Source organism: Aquarana catesbeiana, linkage group LG06, assembly GCF_042186555.1.
Source record: "Aquarana catesbeiana isolate 2022-GZ linkage group LG06, ASM4218655v1, whole genome shotgun sequence".
NCBI classification, from domain to species: Eukaryota; Metazoa; Chordata; class Amphibia; order Anura; family Ranidae; genus Aquarana; species Aquarana catesbeiana.
Genome location: NC_133329.1, coordinates 158372725 through 158386910, shown reverse-complemented (window position 1 = coordinate 158386910; position 14186 = coordinate 158372725). Strand labels below are relative to the sequence as shown.

At 41.2% G+C, this 14186-nt stretch overlaps 1 protein-coding gene across 3 annotated transcripts in view; it reads right to left on the bottom strand.

Moving 5' to 3' along the window:
• The window catches only part of SYT17 (synaptotagmin 17), a 489562-nt gene that overhangs the window by 324865 nt on the left and 150511 nt on the right, over nt 1-14186 (bottom strand). The window lies entirely within an intron of this gene.

The following is a 14186-nucleotide window of genomic DNA, read 5'->3' as shown; positions in this document are numbered from 1 at the left end:
CTCTTGTATCATGTCCTCAGTCTCTAATCATCTCTTGTATCATGTCCTCAGTCTCTAACCATCTGTTGTGTCATGTGCTCAGTCTCTGACCATCTCTTGTATCATGTCTACAGTCTCTGATCATCTGTTGTATCATATCCTCAGTTTCTAACAATCTCTTGTATCATGTTCTCAGTCTCTTACCATCTCTTGTATTATGTCTGCAGTCTCTGACCACCTCTTGTATCATATCCTCAGTCTCTAACCATCTCTTGTATCATGTCATCAGTCTTTGACCACCTCTTGTATCATGTCCTCATTCTCTAACCATCTCTTGTATCATGTCCTCAGTCTCTAACAATCTCTTGTATCATGTCCTCAGTCTCTGACCATCTTGTGTATCATGTTCTCAGTTTCTAACCATCTCCTGTATCATGTCCTCAGTCTCTAACAATCTATTGTATCATGTCCACAGTCTCTAACCATCTCTTCTATTGTGTCCACAGTCTCCAACTATCTCTTGTATCATGTATGCAGTCTATGACCACCTTTTATATCATGTCCTTAGTCTCTAACCGACTCTTGTATCATGTCCTCAGTCTCTAACCATCTCTTATATAATGTCTTCAGTCTAACCATCTCTTGTATCATGTCCTCAGTCTCTGACATTCTCTTGTATCATGTCTGCAGTCTCTGACCATCTCTTATATCATGTCTCAGTCTCTAACCATCTCATGTATTATGTCCTCGGTTTCTAACCATCTCTTGTATCATATCTGCAGTCTTAGACCACCTCTTGTATCATGTGCTCGGTCTCTAACCCTCTTTTGTATCATGTCCTCAGTCTCTGATCATCTCTTGTATCATGTCCTCAGTCTCTAACCATTTCTTGTATCATATCCACAGTCTCTAACCATCTCTCATATCATGTCCTCAGTTTCTAACTATCTCTTGTATCGTGTCAGCAATCTTTGACAACCTCTTGTATCATGTCCCCAGTCTCTAACCATCTTCTGTATCATGTCCTCAGTCTCTGACCACCTTTTATATCATGTCCTTAGTCTCTAACCATCTCTTGTATCATGTCCTCAGTCTCTGACATTCTCTTGTATCATGTCTGCAGTCTCTGACCATCTCTTATATCATATCTCAGTCACTAACCATCTCATCTATTATGTCCTCAGTTTCTAACCATCTCTTGTATCATATCTGCATTCTTAGACCACCTCTTGCATCATGTGCTCGGTCTCTAACCATCTTTTGTATCATATCCACAGTCTCTAACCATCTCTTGTATTATGTCCACAGTCTCTAACCATCCCTTGTATAATGTCTGCAGTCTCTGATCATCTCTTATATCATGTCCTCAGTCTCTAACCATCTCTTCAATCATGTCCTCAGTCTCTGATCATCTCTTGTATCATGTCCTCAGTCTCTAACCATCTCTTGTATCATATCCACAGTCTCTAACCATCTCTTGTATTATGTCCACAGTCTCTAACCATCCCTTGTATAATGTCTGCAGTCTCTGATCATCTCTTATATCAGGTCCTCAGTCTCTAACCATCTTTTGTATCATGTCCTCAGTCTCTAACCATCTCTTGTATCATGTCCTCAGTCTCTGACCATATCTTGTATCATGTCTGCAGTCTCTGACCATCTCTTATATCATGTCTCAGTCTCTAACCATCTCGTGTATCATGTCCTCGGTTTCTAACCATCTCTTGTATCATGGCTGCAGTCTTTGACCACCTCTTGTAACATGTCCTCAGTCTCTAACCATCTTTTGTGTCATGTCCTCAGTCTCTGACCATCTCTTGTATCATGTCTGCAGTCTCTGACCATCTCTTATATCATGTCTCAGTCTCTAACCATCTTTTGTATCATGTCCTCATTCTCCAATCATCTCTTGTATCATTTCCTCACACTCTGACCATCTCTTGTATCATGTCTGTGGTCTCTGACCATCTCTTGTATCATGTCCTCAGTCTCTAATCATCTCTTGTATCATGTCCTCAGTCTCTAACCATCTCTTGTGTCATGTCCTCAGTCTCTGACCATCTCTTGAATCATGTCTACAGTCTATGAACATCTGTTGTATCATGTCCTCAGTTTCTAACCATCTCTTGTATCATGTTCTCAGTCTCTTACCATCTTTTGTATTATGTCTGCAGTCTCTGACCACCTCTTGTATCATGTCCTCAGTCTCTAACCATCTCTTGTATCATGTCCTCAGTCTCTGACCATCTCTTGTATCATGTCCTCAGTCTTTAACCATCTCTTGTATCATGTCCTCAGTCTTTAACCATCTCTCGTATCAAATCCACAGTCTCTAACCATCTCTCGTATCATGTCCTCAGTTTCTAACCATCTCTTGTATCATGTCAGTAGTCTTTGACCACCTCTTGTATCATGTCCTCAGTCTCTATCCAACTCTTGTATCATGTCCACAGTCTCTAACCATCTCTTGAATGATGTCAACAGTCTCTAACTATCTCTTGTATTATGTCCACAGTCTCTAACCATCTCTTGTATAATGTCTGCAGTCTCTGACCACCTTTTATATCATGTCCTCAGTCTCTAACCATCTCTTTTATCATGTCGTCAGTCTCTAACCATCTCTTGTATCATGTCCTCAGTCTCTGACCATCTCTTGTATCATGTCTGCAGTCTCTGACCACCTCTTATATCATGTCAGTAGTCTTTGACCACCTCTTGTATCATGTCCTCAGTCTCTATCCAACTCTTGTATCATGTCCACAGTCTCTAACCATCTCTTGTATTATGTCCACAGTCTCTAACCATCTCTTGTATAATGTCTGCAGTCTCTGACCACCTTTTATATCATGTCCTCAGTCTCTGACCATCTCTTGTATCATGTCTGCAGTCTCTGACCATCTCTTATATCATGTCTCAGTCTCTAACCATCTTGTGTATCATGTCCTCGGTTTCTAACCATCTCTGGTATCATGTCTGCAGTCTTAGACCACCTCTTGTATCATGTGGTCAGTCTCTAACCATCTTTTGTGTCATGTCCTCGGTCTCTGATCATCTCTTGTATCATGTGCTCAGTCTCTAACCATCTCTTGTATCATATTCACAGTCTCTAACCATCTCTTGTATCATGTCCTCAGTTTCTAACCATCTCTTGTATCATGTCAGCAATCTTTGACCACCTATTGTATCATGTCCTCAGTCTCTATCCATCTCTTGTATCATGTCCACAGTCTCTAGCCATCTCTTGTGTCATGTCCACAGTCTATAAACATCTCTTGTATTATGTCCACAGTCTCTAACCATCTCTTGTATAATGTCTGCAGTCTCTGACCATCTCTTATATCATGTCCTCAGTCTCTGACCATCTCTTGTATCATGTCCTCAGTCTCTAACCATCTCTTGTATCATGTCCTTAGTCTCTGACCATCTCTTCTATCATATCTGCAGTCTCTGACCATCTCTTATATCATGTCTCAGTCTCTAACCATCTCGTGTATCATGTCCTCGGTTTCTAACCATCTCTTGTATCATGTCTGCAGTCTTTGACCACCTCTTGTATCATGTCCTCAGTCTCTAACCATCTTTTGTGTCATGTCCTCAGTCTCTGACCATCATTTGTATCATGTCCTTAGTCTCTAACCATCTCTTGTATCATGTCCACAGTCTCTAACCATCTCTTGTATCATGTCCACAGTCTCTAACCATCTCTTGTATCATGTCTGCAGTCCTTGACCACCTCTTGTATCATGTTCTGAGTCTCTAACCATCTCTTGTGTCATGTCCTCAGTCTCTGACCATCTCTTGTATCATGTCCTCAGTCTTTAACCATCACTTGTATCATGTCCTCAGTCTCTAACCATCTCTTGTATCATGTCTGCAGTCTCTAACCATCTCTTGTATCATGCCCTCATTCTCTAACCATCTCTTGTATCATGTCAGCAGTCTTTGACCACCTCCTGTATCATGTACTGAGTCTCTAACCATCTCTTGTGTCATGTCTTCAGTCTCTGACCATCTCTTGTATCATGTCTGCAGTCTCTGACTATCTCTTGTATCATGCCCACAGTCTCTAACCATTTCTTGTATCATGTCCACAGTCTCTAACCATATCTTGTATCATGTCCTCAGTCTCTGACCATCTCTTATATCATGTCCTCAGTCTCTAACCATCTCTTGTATCATGTCCTCAGTCTCTAACCATCTCAAGTATCATGTCCTCAGTTTCTAACCATCTCTTGTATCATGTCTGCTTTGACCACGTCTTTTATCATGTCCTTAGTCTCTAACCATCACTTTTGTCATGTCCTCAGTCTCTGACCATCTCCTGTATCATGTCTATAGTCTCTGACCATCTGTTGTATCATGTCCTCAGTTTCTAACCATCTCTTGTATCATGTCCTCAGTGTCTTACCATCTCTTGTATCATGTCTGCAGTCTCTAACCATCTCTTGTAATATGTCCACAGTCTCTAACCATCTCTTGTATCATGTCTGCAGTCTCTGACCATCTCTTATATCATGTCCTCAGTATCTAACCATCTCTTATATCATGTCCTCAGTCTCTAAGCATTTCTTGTATCATGTCCTCAGTTTCTAACCATCTCTTGTATCATATCCTCAGTCTCCAACCATCACTTGTGTCATGTCTGCAGTCTTTGACCATCTCTTTATCATGTCCTCAGTTTCTGATTACCTCTTGTATCATTTGCTCAGTCTCTAACGATCTCTTGTATCATTTCCTCAGTCTCTGACCATATCTTGTATCATGTCTGCAATCTCTGGCCATCTCTTGTATCATGTCCTCAGTCTCTAATTATTTCTTGCATCATGTCCTCAGTCTCTAACCATCTCTTGTGTCATGTCTGCAGTCTTTGACCATCTCTTGTATCATGTCTGCAGTCTCTGACCATCTGTTATATCATGTCCTCAGTCTCTAACCATCTCTTGTATCATGTCCTCAGTCTCTGACCATCTCTTATATCATGTCTGCAGTCTCTGACCACCTCTTGTATCATGTCCTCAGTCTTTAACCAACTATTGTATCATGTCCTCAGTCTCTAACCATCTCCTGTGTAATGTCCTCAGTCTCTCACCATCTCTTGTATCATGTCCTCAGTCTCTAACCATCTCTTGTATCATGTCCTCAGTCTCTAACCATCTCTTGTATCATATGCTGTCTCCAACCATCTCTTGTATCATTTCCTCAGTCTCTAACCATCTCTTGTATCATGTCCTCAGTCTCTTACCATCCCTTTTATCATGTCTGCAGTCTCTAACCATGTCTTGTAATATGTCCACAGTCTCCAACCATCTCTTGTATCATGTCCTTAGTCTCTGACCATCTCTTATATCATGTCCTCAGTTTCTAACCATCTCTTGTATCATGTCTGCAGTCTTTGGTACCACCTCTTGTATCATGTTCTCAATTTCTAACCATCTCTTGTATCATGTCCTCAGTCTCTTACCATCTCTTATATTATGTCTACAGTCTCTGACCATCTGTTTTATCATGTCCTCAGTTTCTAACCATCTCTTGTATCATATCCTCAGTCTCCAACCATCTCTTGTATCATGTCCTCAGTCTCTGACCATCTCTTTATCATGTCCTCAGTCTCTGACTACCTCTTGTATCATGTCTATAGTCTCTGACCATCTGTTGTATCATGTCCTCAATTTCTAACCATCTCTTGTATCATGTCCTCAGTCTCTAACGATCTCTTGTATCATTTCCTCAGTCTCTGACCATATCTTGTTTCATGTCTGCAGTCTCTGACCATCTGTTGTATCATGTCCTCAGTCTCTAATTATCTCTTGTGTCATGTCCTCAGTCTCTAACCATCTCTTGTATCATTTCCTCAGTCTCTAACCATCTCTTGTGTCATGTCTGCAGTCTTTGACCATCTCTTGTATCATGTCTGCAGTCTCTGACCATCTGTTGTATCATGTCCTCAGTCTTTAACCATCTCTTGTATCATGTCCTCAGTCTCTGACCATCTCTTGTATTATGTCTGCAGTCTCTGACCACCTCTTGTAGTATGTCCTCAGTCTTTAACCATCTATTGTATCATGTCCTCAGTCTCTAACCATCTCCTGTATAATGTCCTCAGTCTCTAACCATCTCTTGTATCATGTCCTCAGTCTCTAACCATCTCTTGTGTCATGTCCTCAGTCTCTGACCATCTCTTGAATCATGTCTACAGTCTATGAACATCTGTTGTATCATGTCCTCAGTTTCTAACCATCTCTTGTATCATGTTCTCAGTCTCTTACCATCTTTTGTATTATGTCTGCAGTCTCTGACCACCTCTTGTATCATGTCCTCAGTCTCTAACCATCTCTTGTATCATGTCCTCAGTCTCTGACCATCTCTTGTATCATGTCCTCAGTCTTTAACCATCTCTTGTATCATGTCCTCAGTCTTTAACCATCTCTCGTATCAAATCCACAGTCTCTAACCATCTCTCGTATCATGTCCTCAGTTTAAAACCATCTCTTGTATCATGTCAGTAGTCTTTGACCACCTCTTGTATCATGTCCTCAGTCTCTATCCAACTCTTGTATCATGTCCACAGTCTCTAACCATCTCTTGAATGATGTCAACAGTCTCTAACTATCTCTTGTATTATGTCCACAGTCTCTAACCATCTCTTGTATAATGTCTGCAGTCTCTGACCACCTTTTATATCATGTCCTCAGTCTCTAACCATCTCTTTTATCATGTCGTCAGTCTCTAACCATCTCTTGTATCATGTCCTCAGTCTCTGACCATCTCTTGTATCATGTCTGCAGTCTCTGACCACCTCTTATATCATGTCAGTAGTCTTTGACCACCTCTTGTATCATGTCCTCAGTCTCTATGCAACTCTTGTATCCTGTCCACAGTCTCTAACCATCTCTTGTATTATGTCCACAGTCTCTAACCATCTCTTGTATAATGTCTGCAGTCTCTGACCACCTTTTATATCATGTCCTCAGTCTCTGACCATCTCTTGTATCATGTCTGCAGTCTCTGACCATCTCTTATATCATGTCTCAGTCTCTAACCATCTTGTGTATCATGTCCTCGGTTTCTAACCATCTCTGGTATCATGTCTGCAGTCTTAGACCACCTCTTGTATCATGTGCTCAGTCTCTAACCATCTTTTGTGTCATGTCCTCAGTTTCTAACCATCTCTTGTATCATGTCAGCAATCTTTGACCACCTATTGTATCATGTCCTCAGTCTCTATCCATCTCTTGTATCACGTCCACAGTCTCTAGCCATCTCTTGTATCATGTCCACAGTCTATAAACATCTCTTGTATTATGTCCACAGTCTCTAACCATCTCTTGTATAATGTCTGCAGTCTCTGACCATCTCTTATATCATGTCCTCAGTCTCTGACCATCTCTTGTATCATGTCCTCAGTCTCTAACCATCTCTTGTATCATGTCCTTAGTCTCTGACCATCTCTTCTATCATATCTGCAGTCTCTGACCATCTCTTATATCATGTCTCAGTCTCTAACCATCTCGTGTATCATGTCCTCGGTTTCTAACCATCTCTTGTATCATGTCTGCAGTCTTTGACCACCTCTTGTATCATGTCCTCAGTCTCTAACCATCTTTTGTGTCATGTCCTCAGTCTCTGACCATCATTTGTATCATGTCCTTAGTCTCTAACCATCTCTTGTATCATGTCCACAGTCTCTAACCATCTCTTGTATCATGTCCACAGTCTCTAACCATCTCTTGTATCATGTCTGCAGTCCTTGACCACCTCTTGTATCATGTTCTGAGTCTCTAACCATCTCTTGTGTCATGTCCTCAGTCTCTGACCATCTCTTGTATCATGTCCTCAGTCTTTAACCATCACTTGTATCATGTCCTCAGTCTCTAACCATCTCTTGTATCATGTCTGCAGTCTCTAACCATCTCTTGTATCATGCCCTCATTCTCTAACCATCTCTTGTATCATGTCAGCAGTCTTTGACCACCTCCTGTATCATGTACTGAGTCTCTAACCATCTCTTGTGTCATGTCTTCAGTCTCTGACCATCTCTTGTATCATGTCTGCAGTCTCTGACTATCTCTTGTATCATGCCCACAGTCTCTAACCATTTCTTGTATCATGTCCACAGTCTCTAACCATCTCTTGTATTATGTCCACAGTCTCTAACCATCTCTTGTATCATGTCCTCAGTCTCTGACCATCTCTTATATCATGTCCTCAGTCTCTAACCATCTCTTGTATCATATCCTCAGTCTCTGACCATCTCTTTATCATGTCCTCAGTCTCTGACTACCTCTTGTATCATGTCTATAGTCTCTGACCATCTGTTGTATCATGTCCTCAATTTCTAACCATCTCTTGTATCATGTCCTCAGTCTCTAACGATCTCTTGTATCATTTCCTCAGTCTCTGACCATATCTTGTTTCATGTCTGCAGTCTCTGACCATCTGTTGTATCATGTCCTCAGTCTCTAATTATCTCTTGTGTCATGTCCTCAGTCTCTAACCATCTCTTGTATCATTTCCTCAGTCTCTAACCATCTCTTGTGTCATGTCTGCAGTCTTTGACCATCTCTTGTATCATGTCTGCAGTCTCTGACCATCTGTTGTATCATGTCCTCAGTCTTTAACCATCTCTTGTATCATGTCCTCAGTCTCTGACCATCTCTTGTATTATGTCTGCAGTCTCTGACCACCTCTTGTAGTATGTCCTCAGTCTTTAACCATCTATTGTATCATGTCCTCAGTCTCTAACCATCTCCTGTATAATGTCCTCAGTCTCTAACCATCTCTTGTATCATGTCCTCAGTCTCTAACCATCTCTTGTGTCATGTCCTCAGTCTCTGACCATCTCTTGAATCATGTCTACAGTCTATGAACATCTGTTGTATCATGTCCTCAGTTTCTAACCATCTCTTGTATCATGTTCTCAGTCTCTTACCATCTTTTGTATTATGTCTGCAGTCTCTGACCACCTCTTGTATCATGTCCTCAGTCTCTAACCATCTCTTGTATCATGTCCTCAGTCTCTGACCATCTCTTGTATCATGTCCTCAGTCTTTAACCATCTCTTGTATCATGTCCTCAGTCTTTAACCATCTCTCGTATCAAATCCACAGTCTCTAACCATCTCTCGTATCATGTCCTCAGTTTCTAACCATCTCTTGTATCATGTCAGTAGTCTTTGACCACCTCTTGTATCATGTCCTCAGTCTCTATCCAACTCTTGTATCATGTCCACAGTCTCTAACCATCTCTTGAATGATGTCAACAGTCTCTAACTATCTCTTGTATTATGTCCACAGTCTCTAACCATCTCTTGTATAATGTCTGCAGTCTCTGACCACCTTTTATATCATGTCCTCAGTCTCTAACCATCTCTTTTATCATGTCGTCAGTCTCTAACCATCTCTTGTATCATGTCCTCAGTCTCTGACCATCTCTTGTATCATGTCTGCAGTCTCTGACCACCTCTTATATCATGTCAGTAGTCTTTGACCACCTCTTGTATCATGTCCTCAGTCTCTATCCAACTCTTGTATCATGTCCACAGTCTCTAACCATCTCTTGTATTATGTCCACAGTCTCTAACCATCTCTTGTATAATGTCTGCAGTCTCTGACCACCTTTTATATCATGTCCTCAGTCTCTGACCATCTCTTGTATCATGTCTGCAGTCTCTGACCATCTCTTATATCATGTCTCAGTCTCTAACCATCTTGTGTATCATGTCCTCGGTTTCTAACCATCTCTGGTATCATGTCTGCAGTCTTAGACCACCTCTTGTATCATGTGCTCAGTCTCTAACCATCTTTTGTGTCATGTCCTCAGTTTCTAACCATCTCTTGTATCAAGTCAGCAATCTTTGACCACCTATTGTATCATGTCCTCAGTCTCTATCCATCTCTTGTATCACGTCCACAGTCTCTAGCCATCTCTTGTATCATGTCCACAGTCTATAAACATCTCTTGTATTATGTCCACAGTCTCTAACCATCTCTTGTATAATGTCTGCAGTCTCTGACCATCTCTTATATCATGTCCTCAGTCTCTGACCATCTCTTGTATCATGTCCTCAGTCTCTAACCATCTCTTGTATCATGTCCTTAGTCTCTGACCATCTCTTCTATCATATCTGCAGTCTCTGACCATCTCTTATATCATGTCTCAGTCTCTAACCATCTCGTGTATCATGTCCTCGGTTTCTAACCATCTCTTGTATCATGTCTGCAGTCTTTGACCACCTCTTGTATCATGTCCTCAGTCTCTAACCATCTTTTGTGTCATGTCCTCAGTCTCTGACCATCATTTGTATCATGTCCTTAGTCTCTAACCATCTCTTGTATCATGTCCACAGTCTCTAACCATCTCTTGTATCATGTCCACAGTCTCTAACCATCTCTTGTATCATGTCTGCAGTCCTTGACCACCTCTTGTATCATGTTCTGAGTCTCTAACCATCTCTTGTGTCATGTCCTCAGTCTCTGACCATCTCTTGTATCATGTCCTCAGTCTTTAACCATCACTTGTATCATGTCCTCAGTCTCTAACCATCTCTTGTATCATGTCTGCAGTCTCTAACCATCTCTTGTATCATGCCCTCATTCTCTAACCATCTCTTGTATCATGTCAGCAGTCTTTGACCACCTCCTGTATCATGTACTGAGTCTCTAACCATCTCTTGTGTCATGTCTTCAGTCTCTGACCATCTCTTGTATCATGTCTGCAGTCTCTGACTATCTCTTGTATCATGCCCACAGTCTCTAACCATTTCTTGTATCATGTCCACAGTCTCTAACCATCTCTTGTATTATGTCCACAGTCTCTAACCATATCTTGTATCATGTCCTCAGTCTCTGACCATCTCTTATATCATGTCCTCAGTCTCTAACCATCTCAAGTATCATGTCCTCAGTTTCTAACCATCTCTTGTATCATGTCTGCATTGACCACGTCTTTTATCATGTCCTTAGTCTCTAACCATCACTTTTGTCATGTCCTCAGTCTCTGACCATCTCCTGTATCATGTCTATAGTCTCTGACCATCTGTTGTATCATGTCCTCAGTTTCTAACCATCTCTTGTATCATGTCCTCAGTGTCTTACCATCTCTTGTATCATGTCTGCAGTCTCTAACCATCTCTTGTAATATGTCCACAGTCTCTAACCATCTCTTGTATCATGTCTGCAGTCTCTGACCATCTCTTATATCATGTCCTCAGTATCTAACCATCTCTTATATCATGTCCTCAGTCTCTAAGCATTTCTTGTATCATGTCCTCAGTTTCTAACCATCTCTTGTATCATATCCTCAGTCTCCAACCATCACTTGTGTCATGTCTGCAGTCTTTGACCATCTCTTTATCATGTCCTCAGTTTCTGATTACCTCTTGTATCATTTGCTCAGTCTCTAACGATCTCTTGTATCATTTCCTCAGTCTCTGACCATATCTTGTATCATGTCTGCAATCTCTGGCCATCTCTTGTATCATGTCCTCAGTCTCTAATTATTTCTTGCATCATGTCCTCAGTCTCTAACCATCTCTTGTGTCATGTCTGCAGTCTTTGACCATCTCTTGTATCATGTCTGCAGTCTCTGACCATCTGTTATATCATGTCCTCAGTCTCTAACCATCTCTTGTATCATGTCCTCAGTCTCTGACCATCTCTTATATCATGTCTGCAGTCTCTGACCACCTCTTGTATCATGTCCTCAGTCTTTAACCAACTATTGTATCATGTCCTCAGTCTCTAACCATCTCCTGTGTAATGTCCTCAGTCTCTCACCATCTCTTGTATCATGTCCTCAGTCTCTAACCATCTCTTGTATCATGTCCTCAGTCTCTAACCATCTCTTGTATCATATGCTGTCTCCAACCATCTCTTGTATCATTTCCTCAGTCTCTAACCATCTCTTGTATCATGTCCTCAGTCTCTTACCATCCCTTTTATCATGTCTGCAGTCTCTAACCATGTCTTGTAATATGTCCACAGTCTCCAACCATCTCTTGTATCATGTCCTTAGTCTCTGACCATCTCTTATATCATGTCCTCAGTTTCTAACCATCTCTTGTATCATGTCTGCAGTCTTTGGTACCACCTCTTGTATCATGTTCTCAATTTCTAACCATCTCTTGTATCATGTCCTCAGTCTCTTACCATCTCTTATATTATGTCTACAGTCTCTGACCATCTGTTTTATCATGTCCTCAGTTTCTAACCATCTCTTGTATCATATCCTCAGTCTCCAACCATCTCTTGTATCATGTCCTCAGTCTCTGACCATCTCTTTATCATGTCCTCAGTCTCTGACTACCTCTTGTATCATGTCTATAGTCTCTGACCATCTGTTGTATCATGTCCTCAATTTCTAACCATCTCTTGTATCATGTCCTCAGTCTCTAACGATCTCTTGTATCATTTCCTCAGTCTCTGACCATATCTTGTTTCATGTCTGCAGTCTCTGACCATCTGTTGTATCATGTCCTCAGTCTCTAATTATCTCTTGTGTCATGTCCTCAGTCTCTAACCATCTCTTGTATCATTTCCTCAGTCTCTAACCATCTCTTGTGTCATGTCTGCAGTCTTTGACCATCTCTTGTATCATGTCTGCAGTCTCTGACCATCTGTTGTATCATGTCCTCAGTCTTTAACCATCTCTTGTATCATGTCCTCAGTCTCTGACCATCTCTTGTATTATGTCTGCAGTCTCTGACCACCTCTTGTAGTATGTCCTCAGTCTTTAACCATCTATTGTATCATGTCCTCAGTCTCTAACCATCTCCTGTATAATGTCCTCAGTCTCTAACCATCTCTTGTATCATGTCCTCAGTCTCTAACCATCTCTTGTGTCATGTCCTCAGTCTCTGACCATCTCTTGAATCATGTCTACAGTCTATGAACATCTGTTGTATCATGTCCTCAGTTTCTAACCATCTCTTGTATCATGTTCTCAGTCTCTTACCATCTTTTGTATTATGTCTGCAGTCTCTGACCACCTCTTGTATCATGTCCTCAGTCTCTAACCATCTCTTGTATCATGTCCTCAGTCTCTGACCATCTCTTGTATCATGTCCTCAGTCTTTAACCATCTCTTGTATCATGTCCTCAGTCTTTAACCATCTCTCGTATCAAATCCACAGTCTCTAACCATCTCTCGTATCATGTCCTCAGTTTAAAACCATCTCTTGTATCATGTCAGTAGTCTTTGACCACCTCTTGTATCATGTCCTCAGTCTCTATCCAACTCTTGTATCATGTCCACAGTCTCTAACCATCTCTTGAATGATGTCAACAGTCTCTAACTATCTCTTGTATTATGTCCACAGTCTCTAACCATCTCTTGTATAATGTCTGCAGTCTCTGACCACCTTTTATATCATGTCCTCAGTCTCTAACCATCTCTTTTATCATGTCGTCAGTCTCTAACCATCTCTTGTATCATGTCCTCAGTCTCTGACCATCTCTTGTATCATGTCTGCAGTCTCTGACCACCTCTTATATCATGTCAGTAGTCTTTGACCACCTCTTGTATCATGTCCTCAGTCTCTATGCAACTCTTGTATCCTGTCCACAGTCTCTAACCATCTCTTGTATTATGTCCACAGTCTCTAACCATCTCTTGTATAATGTCTGCAGTCTCTGACCACCTTTTATATCATGTCCTCAGTCTCTGACCATCTCTTGTATCATGTCTGCAGTCTCTGACCATCTCTTATATCATGTCTCAGTCTCTAACCATCTTGTGTATCATGTCCTCGGTTTCTAACCATCTCTGGTATCATGTCTGCAGTCTTAGACCACCTCTTGTATCATGTGCTCAGTCTCTAACCATCTTTTGTGTCATGTCCTCAGTTTCTAACCATCTCTTGTATCATGTCAGCAATCTTTGACCACCTATTGTATCATGTCCTCAGTCTCTATCCATCTCTTGTATCACGTCCACAGTCTCTAGCCATCTCTTGTATCATGTCCACAGTCTATAAACATCTCTTGTATTATGTCCACAGTCTCTAACCATCTCTTGTATAATGTCTGCAGTCTCTGACCATCTCTTATATCATGTCCTCAGTCTCTGACCATCTCTTGTATCATGTCCTCAGTCTCTAACCATCTCTTGTATCATGTCCTTAGTCTCTGACCATCTCTTCTATCATATCTGCAGTCTCTGACCATCTCTTATATCATGTCTCAGTCTCTAACCATCTCGTGTATCATGTC